Source organism: Plectropomus leopardus, chromosome 9, assembly GCF_026936395.1.
Source record: "Plectropomus leopardus strain MGB_pleo_1.0 chromosome 9, ASM2693639v1, whole genome shotgun sequence".
NCBI classification, from domain to species: domain Eukaryota; kingdom Metazoa; phylum Chordata; class Actinopteri; order Perciformes; family Serranidae; genus Plectropomus; species Plectropomus leopardus.
Window position 1 is genome coordinate 15,945,021 of NC_142184.1, and position 13,631 is coordinate 15,958,651.

Below are 13,631 nucleotides of genomic sequence, written 5' to 3' on the forward strand. Positions count from 1 at the left end.
TAGGAAAAGAAACATAGTGAGAATGTACCGTAAAATGACTCAAAGTTTACACTGGTCTTAACACTGGTCTCTGGAGGAAAGTCATCCAAAACCCCAACCTAAGCAAATTTGTGTTTCCTATAGGATAACATATGAAGGACCCGCCTTGTTCTGCTTTACTCTGCCTCCTATTGTCTTACCCTGGAATTTTCACCCTAACCCTAACCCTAACCAATGTCACTCGTCTTGCCTAAACCTAACAAATCCAGCCAACAAAGACAACAAGTACTAGCCAGTCATAGGGAGAAGCGCAGTTTATTCTTTCACCATCCTAGGAAACACAAATTCACTAACTGGACCGATCTCTATTCATCAGTGCTCCTGACCACTTTATTCTTTACTCCTGTCCGCGTGAATTGTGCATGAATTACTGAATCATTGTGTGGTGTCATGAAATATGTATGATGTTTTTTTTTTTTTTTTACCTTAGTAGGAAAACGTAACAGGACGACCCCTAGGGTGTCATCTTTGTGCTGTTCACTCACCAGTCTGTGTGCTCTCTTGCAGGCAGGTGCTCGTTAGGGCAACTGGGAACACCTGAGTGTGTTTAGGGTATTAAGCTATGTCATGTGCTGCTGGTGGCTCAGTCTCTGATTGAACCTCTGCTCTGCTGCTGGATGTCACTGCCCTTCTTTGTTTTATGTTTCTTTAGTTCTTCATTTTGCTTTAATGCACCTTTAGTACCCTTGCACACATTTTTCATTTCATGTACCACGCACACTACTGACACACGCACACTACTGATCACACAAAGGGTCTGTGCCCACCAGTCTGCTAATTAGTTAATTTTTCCTGAGTTAATCACTCACTGGTCTACGCACAAAGACTATCAGTGTCATTTTACCTTACTGCCCATTCTGAACTGACATCAATGTGTTTACTTGGAACAAGTATATTTTCACTTTTGGTACGTATTTCCATCACAAATTTGGTCTTACATTTCATTCAAAGTTGAATTAAAATGTATGAAAGTCTCGAATTTATCTTGTTTATACCTGTAGACACCCTGTAACACCCTAAAACATGAGGACATGAAAGGTCTGTGGTGTGAATTCTGCTTTTTGTCTGCACACATCAGCTGCTGCTTCCTCTCACCCTTTTGTCTTGCACTTTTCTTTCACTGTCTGCCTCACAAGTGTTGATGACCAGACTGCGACTCCTCTTCATCCCCCTCTCTGCTGCTGCAGTACCAGCGGGGCTTCACATGTCTGACTCGCATGACCCAAATGCGAGGCAAGCACGTGTACATTTTCCCAGGACGTATATGAGAGTGCGGTGTGGGGCGCGTGTACATTTTGAGCTCTGGTGCCCAGACATATGGACGGGGGTGGGTGGTAGTGGGGTACTAAAAGCAGGGATGGACAAGGTTAAAAATCCCTCCTGGAAATTTCATACACACCAGGGAAGAGAGAGTGAGTGTGTGAACAATATGTTCTGTTATAGTGATCTGCTGAAGTGATTAAAGGCAGGAGCTAAAAACAAGGCGGTAGACCTTTTGAGGTCTGGTCAGCAGGCATGTGCGCCTGTCAGTGTCTGTGTGTCTGCCTTTCTGATGGCGTGCAGCACAAGGGCGCGACAGCTGGTCAATAAATGTCCCGTGCTAACTAACTAAAGTTGTAGAGGTGAAACAAGCACATGCTGTGATTAGCACAGATGCAGCAGAGATAACCTCCGCTGTCATGTCTTACTGTTGTCACAGAGCTCATAAAAGTGTCTGCGCCTGTGCTGTTCATCATCCTTGAGAGCTTAACTAAACATTGGATGAGTCATTTTGAATCAAACACAGTTTAAACAAACCACTTTAAAGATCCTTTCCTGGTCTCTTTTCCTCGTCCTCAGTACATCAGATATCTTTCACTCTCCCCCACCTGCCCATCAGATGACTGATCTTTGACTTCCATTTTTAGTTTGTGTGTGTGTGTGTTGTCTTTGGCTGTGGCACTTAGAGCATGAACTCTGGCAGACCTTGTCACAGCAGAAAGGATTTGAATACTGCTGCACCCCAAATACACACACACACAGACATACACAACCTATTGCCTGCTTTCTCTTCCTACCCATATTTTTCTTTCTTTCTTTTGGGTTTTGAGGTGAAAGCAGACCCCTTTGGTAGCCCCACACCCAGGGGAGAACCAGCTGAATGGTTACAGGGTGGAGAGGAAGGGCAGGAGCAGACCGGGCCTTTCAGATGGCGCTCTGAGGAGGATGAAAACATTCATCACTCACTGTTTTCTACTGGGTATTAAAGTCATTCCTGTTTTCTTCCGTCCTTTTTTCTGCTTTCGATTAATTTTCCTGTTTCTCTTCACCCACAGCCCACACTGACACCCTCCTCCTTGTGAATAATTCAGACATTTCTGATGTATTATTCAGACTTTTCACACACACACACACACACACACATACACACAGCTTTGCTTGTAATGTTAAAATAGAAAAAACTTCTACTTTGTCTATGCACTCTATGACATTCACCCTCTACCCGCCCCCAAGCAATCAGGTTTGATTTATGATGTCAGCAGCAGGTATTTACAACATGGAACAAAATATTCAAGCACGTAAAATGCATCAGTATTTTCCTAAAAGTAAAATTGATTCTTAATAGCTTTCCAAATTTGAATGCAAGTTATGCAGGGCATACTTGCAATTCAGTTACTTAAAGGAAAGCACAAAAATTCTTTATCTTGCATTAATTCTTTTTCACTAGTCCCCTTCCATCAAATTTGTCCTGCGATTGTAGGGGTCCAGACCGCCAGGTTGGGAACCACTGCTGGAAAATTTAATTGATAGTTACTTTGGTGTGTTATTTTCTTTTTTTCTCTCATGGAAAAATGAAAAAGAACAAGCGGTCAAGAAAATTATACCTTTTAAGAGCTTAGTGAGTGAAAGATATTTTATATTTCTCTTTAAATCATGCTTAAATCTGTTTTTCTGTTTAAAACATTTATGTATTGAGCATAAGGGATCATTCTTAACTTTGGAAGTATAGTTTGACTCTAAAATTCAAACACAACGTCCACCTAATGGCTTTTTCCAGAGCTTTCCACCACATCTCATCGTCTTCATCAGCAACTGGAGTTCGCTTAGTGTCATGCAGATTGTTGGTACGTTGATACCACATCTGACGGCCATGACACAACAAGCTGACAATCGTACAGTAGTCAACGTCCAGTGAGTGTCATGTGGTCTTTGCTGTTGTCCCCATGAATACAAACTATCACCACCTCCTCATATTGAGAGTTATTTCTGCACAAGCTATTTGGCTGTTGGCTGTAGTCTTTGCGGTATGTTCAGTGCATGGCTGAGACACAGGTGATGTGAAGCGATGCAAAAGTCGCCCTTCATTGCTACTAGTTCTTTATGCCATTGTCTGGTCCTTAACACAAAAAATGCAATATATAATATACAATATTGTCCAGAGTGACTGACATTATTCATACTCCAGCCATCAATACAGACTGTGTGATATAGTTGAAAGCTCTGGAAAAAACTACCAAGTGGACCTTGTGTTAACCTTATATGATCGAGCGTTACATACAACCACTGTATTGCAAAGTAACATGGATGTTTAAAAAAGCCTAAACATCTGTCTGATGGTTTTCCAGTTATGATTGAACTCTTCATTAACACTTTATTTGCTTTTTTCCTCCCCTGTTTTTCATGTCACGTCTAAACAGCCACCCCCCTCCTCCTCTCTCAGAGGCCAGCGCAGGTGTGTATTCTCCCTCATGCATCACTCTAAAAGTCATGGGATTTGTTTTGCGACACAGGGAGCTTTTAAAAAGCTGCAGAAAAATCCCCTCGTCCCCTGTTTTATTCCCGCATCTCTTTAATACAACTGTAAATCTTCGTCTTCCTGTCTCCTCTGTGTACTTTTTTACCATCCCACTCTTTCCTACCGTATCAACCCCCCCACCCCCACCCCATCCCTCTGCTTTATGCTGTCCAGGATGAAGTTGAGTTATGGGACAATCACCCAGAGAAGCAAAGCGCGGAGAGTTGGATCTGATTTGTTATCAGTATTTTCTAGTTTGTCGTCCTTTCTCTGTCTCTGAAATCCCAGCTCATAATCATTAGCAGACCCAAAAGAAAAATCAATTTTCATCAGGGTATGTTTATTAGGGGTATTAAGTAAATAACTCTTAATTACCATTTTCTTTTAAGTCTTTCCATCCTGCTCTCCAAATCTAACTCTCCCTCAGTGCTTCTGGCCAGAATCCCAGACACATCTCAGCTGATCGTCCCTAATCGGAGCCCTAGCTGTCTCCTGTCCTGTCCTGCTGCTGTCACCACTGCAATTAAGTCCGTCTAATTGGACAGGCTTCTGTCAGTGTGTGTGAGCGCATATGCGTCTGCATCCACGTTGTGGCCAGGCTCACTGGAGCCAGGTGGCCACGTGTTTGGCTCACAGGAGGCCATTTTTCTATCAATGCTAAACCACAGGCAATAAACACAGCCATGTGATGCACACAGCGCAAGGTCTGAAACAACGCCAGAGACTTGGCAAACACATGCATGGGAAGACATTAGATATTACTAGGAATGGGACATTTGGCCAGTAAGTCTAGAAATTTGGCCAAAGCTCGTATGCAGATATGACCAAAGTGGTTTGAGATCATTCCAAGATGTTAATGGAACTGTGAAGAAGCGATAATGGCTCTGAATCTGAGATATAACACAGATAAGCTCTAGCTGTGAATTCGCTGGGTCTCTGATGAGTAGGTTGGGCTTCGAAACTGACATGGGAGAGGTTCGAAGAAGAAGTCATGGAGCATGGTATTACAAACAAAACTCAGAGACAAGTGAAAGTATTAAATCATCAAGATTTAAAAAAAAAAGTTTTCTGGCTTCAGCAACACTCCGGCAACATGTTAGGTGTGGTATAATTGTGGTATGTCAGCTTACGGATAATTAAGGGGCTTAAGTCACTCAACCGAAATCACTAACTACTTGCAGAAGCTGCTCATCTGCCATGATGTCACCAAAAGCTGCAACAGAGCATTTCTCTACCATAAACACTTTGGCGGGCAGCTTTAAACCCAGCAGCATCACTCTGAGATTTCCACAAATCACTCCTTTTCTTTTCTCCCATGTCACCCTCTTTCTATTACACAGCTTTGACTGCCAGAGATGTTTACCTTCCTGACCCACTGTGTCTGGCCAGTAAACAGGCATTGGCTTGGGTCCTGGTCTGGACCAGGTCCATGTTTCTGCTCTCCCTCTCCATATCCGCATTACCACTGAACCACAGCTGGCTAATGAAAGTCAGGCCCTGACTGCCCACAAAACTGCTACATACTAACTACCAGAGTGCAGGGCAAACATTCAAGGCTAGATGGACTACAGAAGCATCCGGACATGACTTTGCTCAAAATATAAAAATATTTTTGAACAGTATATTAGTAAGTCCTCTTGCTAACATTCTGTATTTGCACAGAAAAAAACAAACAATAGTAATTCAATGATGCTTCACTCATTTCAACAGTGTAGATATTATATTGCCTGAACAACTTTGTGTGTATTGTGTGATTTTGTATGTATGTTCTTAGAACACACACTAAAACCATTTCCTCTGTTTTGCCAGGTGGGGTGTCAGAACCTGACAGGGGTATCCACTTCTCTGTTCAGAATTGGGGTGTCTTGTTCGTGTAGTTTTTTATGGGAAGACGTCCAGTCCAAAGTAAATATTTGATCTGAGAACTCACTCGGTCACATGCAGCTGGCGCTGCAGTAAAGACAGCTTTAGACATTTGTTGAGTTTTATATACAGGGATGCAGAGTGAAGATCTGCTTTATGGCTAATGATATTCTACTCTCACAGCTTCCAGTCTGCGTCCCTTCCTGTACCCCTAACATGACGGCTGCCCGGATTCGTGGGTAGACAAACAAAGACCTGCGCTGAGACGGAAACACGTGCGGTGATCTGGTTGCATTTAATGGTCAGACAGGGGAAAGGAAGGGGTGTTTTTACGTTGAAGATTGGTGGTGGCTGTCACTTCCCAATCTGTGGGGTGCACACCGACGTCCAGCCTGGACTTTACTGATACTAGTCTTATTTCAACATACCTACATGCCTGTTGTGGTCATGTTTTTATTACAGTCAAACTAACAAAAATAAATTTTAAAAGGAAAAATGACAAATTCTGCCTTCATCGAATGAAAACCTGAATTCACACGCAATAAAAAACACTATTTCTCATTTCAGTATACTCAGGGGATTTGGCAGCTATAGCCTTACTTGGTCTGGAATGACCAGTAGCTTATAGCAACTAATGTTACTTTTGGAAGATAATGCTGTCTTACTCACAATATTGAGTCAGTTCACTTACTAATTGTATAATAACAACATCACTGGTTCTGTCCAAGCACATTCTTACCTGACACCATCCAGCCATGTTCTAGTTTACAGAGCATTCGACGAGTTTGGAGCGAAAACTTGCTTAATTGACCTGTTTTGTTGTTTAGGTGTGAGAAAACGTTGGCAGTTTTCACCTGTGGCTGCTGCTTAGCAAAAGTAACACAGACTCATATCAAAAACTTGCCTCTGTAAAATGGTATAAAGACAAAAATCAAGTGGAACACTCATTATATAGTTCAAAAAAACATTTAGTTTGTTTAATAAAAGAAAAAAAAGTCCTAGTTTCGGTATGGTATTGAGCTTACTTTTGAAGTAGTGGATTATCCCCTGTTGAAATGTTCCCCCTCACATTCACTGACAGTAGCAAGTATGATGTGCAGGCTATTATCAAATGATGAGAGCTAACATGACAAAAAAAATAAGATTGGAGATTCATTTTTTTTTCTCATCTGATTGTGAATAAATGAAACAAAAGCAGTTTCACACAGTGCTCAGCATCTGTTACACTTGTGTGCATGTTAATCTTTTTTTTTTCATGTTTTCACTTTGTTTTATCTTTGTGCGCAATAATTTCTTGTGCTGTTTCCTTTAATTTGAAAGGCAGTGTCTCACTCCTTTTCTGTTGGCAGCGCCGTCAGTTCTATAAAAGCATGAAAAAATGATTGGCAAATTGGTGGCGATCCCACCCAACCAACTCCAGCTTTTTACACAATGATTTCACACGCCCCACAGAGACCTCAGTTTCCAGCAAGGACATGGGAGCGTATTGTAAATGTGTTTGTTTGGGGTTTAATGTTGAGAAGAAAATATCTCAACAGTTTATGAGTCAAGGGTTTTGTGACTGAGGCCATATATCAAACATGTACATACCATACAAAGCAATAAGACCCACTTTCCCTTTGGGATGCACTGCTGACGCCTGCATGCTTTAGGGGGACTGGGGGCTAATCTAACAGGATTCCTGGCTGGTCCAGTTGGGAATTATTCCAGTCGTCACCGTGCCTCAGTTTCAGCAGTAGTGCTGTGGTGCTAAGTGGATACAGTCTGCCTTAAGTTAGATATCTGGGGTCACCAACGCACAAATTCTTACCTTAATAACCAATAGCCTGAGAAAACACACAGCAGTCTGTAGATCGGCACATCAGGGTTTCTTAATCCAAACCACACAAATGTACTTACATGTGCATGCATGCACACACACTCACACACACACACACACTCACACACACACACACACACACACACACACACACACACACACACACACACACACACACACACACACACACGTGTTTGACTGGCACATGTTCTGTGATTGCTGTGGCAGATATCCTTCATATCCTGTCCTGTAAAGAGCGGAGATTTGTTAGTCTTTTAGATTCCTAGATGAGGGGCTAAATCCATACTGCTCTGGGAGGCTGATGATTTTTTTTCATTAAACCAAATCATCTCTGGGGCAAGCAACCCCTCTCAAAGTCACAAGGGACATGATCAACCCCACAAGCAAAACACTCTGTCTTTGTCAGATTGTCTCACACACGTGTGGTCAAGATGAACAATAGGAACAGAGGAAGATATATTCTTAATTTTAGAGTATGGATAAAATATTTATTTGCACAAATTATAAAAAAAAGCCTTACCCTTGGTACCTGCCAGACCTTGTATTTAAAACCTGCTGAGGAGGAGAAACAGTGAATTGGAATTAACTGAAAAGGAAGTTCATTAGCACTGCGTGCCTCCAGTGAAAAGCTTGAGAGCCCACGTAATAGGCATGAAGGTATTTTGTATGATTAATGGACTCAGTGGGGTGGGGGGTGGGGGGGACTTTGGGTCATGGGATCTGGGTTGGGGTCAAGGACAAGGTCATGGGGATCATGGAGTTACCACATTCACACTGCAAGACAGTTTGTTGATGTGTTGCTGTTTTGACAAATTGTTGGTGATGCAAAAGGCCACATTGTGCCGTTACAGCTAAGTTGTGAACAGACAAATAGTTCCTGCCTCTTTGGTGGTTTTCGTAACTTCCATTGCACTGATTTCTGTGTAAAGCAAAACCCTTTATCAGTATTTTATTAAAAGTACCATTAAAAACACAGATATGATCTACTGACTGTCTCTCGAACGACGACCAAAGATCCAGCTGGCCACCAACATTGATAATTGTTAAATTTAGGTCTTTATGTAGCATGTCAAAAATAACATGTCATAACAACTACTACGCCAACATCAATTTAACATAGAATACTGACGACAAATGACGTTTATATTTTGTTGGTTTTAAATTGTCATTGTCAATGTCAATTTAATTCATATAGCACTTTTAAAACAACCGTAGTTGACCAAAGTGCTGAACAGTTCTAAAACCAGGGGACAAAACAACTAGAAACTAGTTGTTAAATTGTGTTGTAAAGTAAACCAGTGACCAGTGCAGTAAAACCCAGTGTCTTTCAGTGTCTCCTGACAACATGTCTTCATATAAATTAAAACATTTAGTTGTAAGATATGGAGAATTAAACCCAACATCTAAAAAACATCATATTATTAACAAAACAAAAATTTGACGTCTGTCTGACATAAGAATCCAATGTCTTTCTGACATCATATTGATGTCTGGTGCCTGTTGGTGATGAAACGATGACAAAAAAATTATATATGTGACTAAATCTCATTCTTCATCATATTAACACCCTCCTTTCATTTCAGTTGTCAGACAAGTTGTGAGCTCAACATTGACATATTATCAATATTTATCAAGTTAATATGGCAAACTTATCAGCAAACAGCTGTTTATTTACAAATCCAGAAGTTACAAAACAATTAATGGGATCATTTTTCTGGTCACCTGGCAAATTTTAGCCTGAGATTCATTCTACTTTATGCTCTGTTTAGTGAAACCACTCTGTGATGTTGCTAAAGGTTGTAGCAGGCCTATAATGTAAAGAACAGGACCATATTTTCCCTATTTTGGCTTTATCCCCACTGAGTGTTTCTCCCTTTTATAGGTAATTGTTTGATGTCTCAACTTCCAACTTACTATCTGCACAATTATTTATGAAACTAAATCATACTTGTAAGGAAAATTGTTAATGTCCTGTGGCAAGTGAGTGTTGAAACATGCACACAGTTGGGCTTCCCTTTTCCTTTGGAGAAAATGAATGCACCTTTGATTGAGTGGTCTTAGTGTGACTTTGTGGACAGACAGTGGGGGCACAACATGAACCAGACAATTATGGCAATATATTAGCAATATGCATTCCCTCCAGCATCACACCCAATCTGGGCTTGGTCCTCTTTCAGAATTCCTGTCTTTATTAAAATGTGAGATTTGTTTGGATAGTACTGTGTCATATGAAGGATTACACTGCCAGACAAAAGAGTCTGTTTAAACCTCCCAGGGCCTATACTGCAGCTCTCCTTTAAACCAACATGCTCCAGCTCCCATGCTTAAACTGCATGCTTCATTATTGATTTATTGACACTGATCCACCTATCATAAGCATGATTACATTCCAAACTGTATTATGGCAACAGTGCGTTTACACCAGCCAAGTGTGAGACTTGGAGGCTCCCCTGAAAGCAATGTAAGTGCACACATGCATGCTCAGGATTTTTCAAGCGAAGTGCACGTGGTATGTAGAGTAGAGACTCTGACAGCAGCTGTTGCGTGTTTGGTATGTGTTCTACGTATTATAATGTCACAGAGAACCTTTCATGCGTCATTAAAACAGTCAGGTCCACGGTTCATATGAAAGCAGAAATAAGTAAACAATGATAAATAACCCACAGTTACAGTGTATCCAATTTGTGTAACACTTTTAGCTAATATGTGTTAGATTTGATTAGCTTGCCAAGTATGGCAGTTGCCCGCAGTGTGTGGTCCAGGCATTAGTGCCTCCAGCGGAGGAATTGATTAATAGCTCAGCGTCTCATTTCACCCATTGATATCATCACCACCACAGCACCAGATGTGTTGTTCATTGCCAGGCCATGTTTTGAATTTTATTACTTTTTGTTCACACAGCCTTCATAAGGTATAATAGAAAACCATCACAACAGTTGCATTCACATCCTATACTGTACATAGATGCTGGATTAATCATTATTAGGACACCAAAATACACACATTACTATCCAAAAGACAGATAAGAGCAAATGCACAGATGTGTTCATTAAAAGCTTGCAATGTCATCACACAAAAAACACTATATCGACATCCATATAGACACCCAAAATCACGGAACCATGTGTTTGGACATGTGTGTATGTGTGAGTGAATGCAAGTGTGTATCTGTCTATCTGCAGCTAATCTCGCACACTACCAGACTAATCAGCCTAATATTCTGTGTGCACTTTTATGATTGTATGCTTAAGGACTCCTTATGGTGAGAGAGATGAGAAACCTTTTTTACTGTTTTATATCATCTTTGACAGCAGATTCCTTACTCATCTTAAATTACCACTAGGGGCAGAAAGTCCTCACCAAAACTGCCCAGCAAAAACATTGAGCAAAAGGCATTTCCACATATCATCTTGGCTAAAAATAAGAAGCCTTTCGGACTTATGCAGGCCACATTTTAGTCTTTGTCATGGCTCAAAAACTGACATCCATGGAAATGTTTGGTCTTGGTTTTAAAGTCTTGCACGATACGAGATGTACAAAAAATTTGTTATACATTATCATCAGATACGGCTGCACCACATGCATTGTCTAGAGTGGCCACAATTGTCCAGCAGCTGCATCGTAGCTGGAACAGGCCTGCATGGAGGAGATTTGTACCTTACTGGTGCACTTTTCTAGTTAAGTGTTTTCATTAAAAAAAAACCACAGACACACACACACACACACACACACACACACACACACACAAAAACCCTACTATATATAAATCATAGATAATTTTAAGTAAATATGGGCATAATAACACAGACGTACTGCACAACATGCAGTGAGTGGGAATCATGACGGGCAGAAGGCCTACAGTGGAGAAAGTCTTTCTCCATGTGTTATTGTTCAGCAGAGAATTATCAAGCCTCGACATGCCTAATGCTGTCTTCACTGTCAAAAATCTCTGATCATATGGCTTGCTGTTGGTTATTTCCACTGCCAGTGTAGAGTTGCATATCAGCCAAGGTGAAGCTTTGTCCATACGCTCCACTCCTACCTGTTGAGTTTGAGTGAAAGGGTGCATACGTTTTACATTATTCCAAGTCCTGTAGTGAGCTTTACACTGCAGATGTGTAAAGCTTGCAGGTGTGTAGATACTGTGTGTTTGTGTATGTGTTAGAGGGACTGTGTGTGTGTATTGCAGGAATGTATTGGTGCACAGTTGCTACTACAATCTCTCTGATCTTTAAGTGCAACAGTTGACCCTAAGAGCCTCTCACTTGTCCAAACTGGCTGACTCAATGAATCTTCAAGTTTTTATGCCCTATGGTGAACAACACACAGACACGCACATACCAACCTTACTGCCAGACAAGAATGCTCATACGAGACAGCACTGCAAAATCCTAGATTACACACAATGACAACATTTGTTTTGTTTTTTTTGTACACTGAATGTTCGCGAATGACAACTATGGTATGGTGAATGTTTGGAAAAGACTTATTTTCCATGTTCCCATGTGAAGCATGCACTATTTCCTGCATAGACCACAACTTTCAGCCCATTCTCATTATGACACTTGTCAAATAGCCCCACTTTGTCAGTGCTTTGGGCGAAAGTGTGCAATGCCGAAAGGCACCTTTTGTGTGGTCATGGAATGCCGCTGGACGGTGTTAGCTGAGAACGTGGCCAGACAGAACCAATCGCAGTGTTATCGTACACCGGGAGACAGCAAGACAACACCTGCCTGATTGCCTGATACATGCATGGGCGGCATTACTTGAGAATGAAACATGTCAGGACGGCGTCAGGTTATAACGCTGCTGATAACACTGAATATAAGGAGCTTCCTATTTGAGTGTTTTTCTACACCTTACCATGTGCCTCCTTGCTCTAAACCTAACCATCCTTGCTGTTGTTGTATGTGCTGTTCATGCCTAAACACAACCACGTGCCATGTCATCTCACCATGGGCATTTGTTAACATCATGGTAGCAGCATCCTGTGCGTAAACAACAGATGCAGAAGGATACCTCACTTGTAATATGTAGACACTCAAGTCCACTGACAGAGCGGCAACATGTGACGAGGTGGGATGAGACTGTGTTGTAACTATGGCATTGGATGTAAATTGTGAAGTGCAGAATTACTAGCTGCACATACATGAATATACAGGTTTTGAATGCAACCCTAAATCTAAATCACAAGAAAACTTAAATATCCCAGTGCCTTTGGAGAAGAAAGGCAACTAAGACAGACACACACACACAGAAACACACACAGAAATACACAAACACAAACACCACCACGTGATCGGACCTCCAGCTTTCAAAACGCTCCATGCTTCTCCTCTGTTCTGACCCTGTGCCAGAGGCTGTGAAATGAGATTATTATGTGTGAAATGAGGAGCCCTCTCACTCCTTCTCATGATCCAGGCAGGACAAATCAGGGTTAAAGACAGACGACAGAGAGAGATAGCCGTAGGCTAACTCCACTCCATGGGGGGGTACAATACGGCACCAAATTCTTCCACATCATTACATGAGCTTTCTTTGAAACCTATTGCCTGAGGGAGAAAAACTTATCCAGTTGGAGATAGAAATGATGGAGGCAGAACCATCTCCTCTAGCTTGGGGTCCTTTCATAAACGCTCCCAGGTTGAACAAACATTCATCTGGGCGTGAAGTGCGGGCCTCACCTCCTAACCTGCGCCTCCTCTTGCTTGCAGCCCTCTGCAATGTCTGTCTGACTCTGCCGCGATGGCATTCCCTGCATACCTGTGGTCTCAAGTGACGGGGGCACATGCGCAGGTCATATGGCCACAGCAGGGAGCGGATGTACGCGTATTAACCCAAATCTCCAATGACAACCCCATTTTACCGTTATTGCGGATTAATCTTTCCCAGGCTGTGAGAGTATAAGGGAATATGGGTCAAGCTGTTGAGTGAACGGAGAGTGATGGGGTGAGGCAGGGTGGGGGTGAAGGTGGGTACTTGAGCGAGAAGTTTCAAACCTGGTCGAGTGTGACCTCTGACATCCTGATGTGAACCTGAGGCGAGCTCAGTAGAAGCCGACCTCCTCTGACGGAGTAATTAGCGTGAACAATAACGCACAATTGGTTACAGTTG

The 13,631-nt window shown here is 41.9% G+C and overlaps 1 long non-coding RNA gene across 1 annotated transcript; it reads left to right on the forward strand.

The window, feature by feature from the left end:
- Positions 1 to 509: 509 nt before the first annotated feature.
- Positions 510 to 8,155, forward strand: LOC148188712 (uncharacterized). The gene is made up of 4 exons (XR_015777336.1): positions 510 to 946; positions 3,717 to 3,751; positions 5,624 to 5,719; positions 5,861 to 8,155. It is a non-coding gene; the product is annotated as an uncharacterized LOC148188712 (long non-coding RNA).
- Positions 8,156 to 13,631: the final 5,476 nt, after the last annotated feature.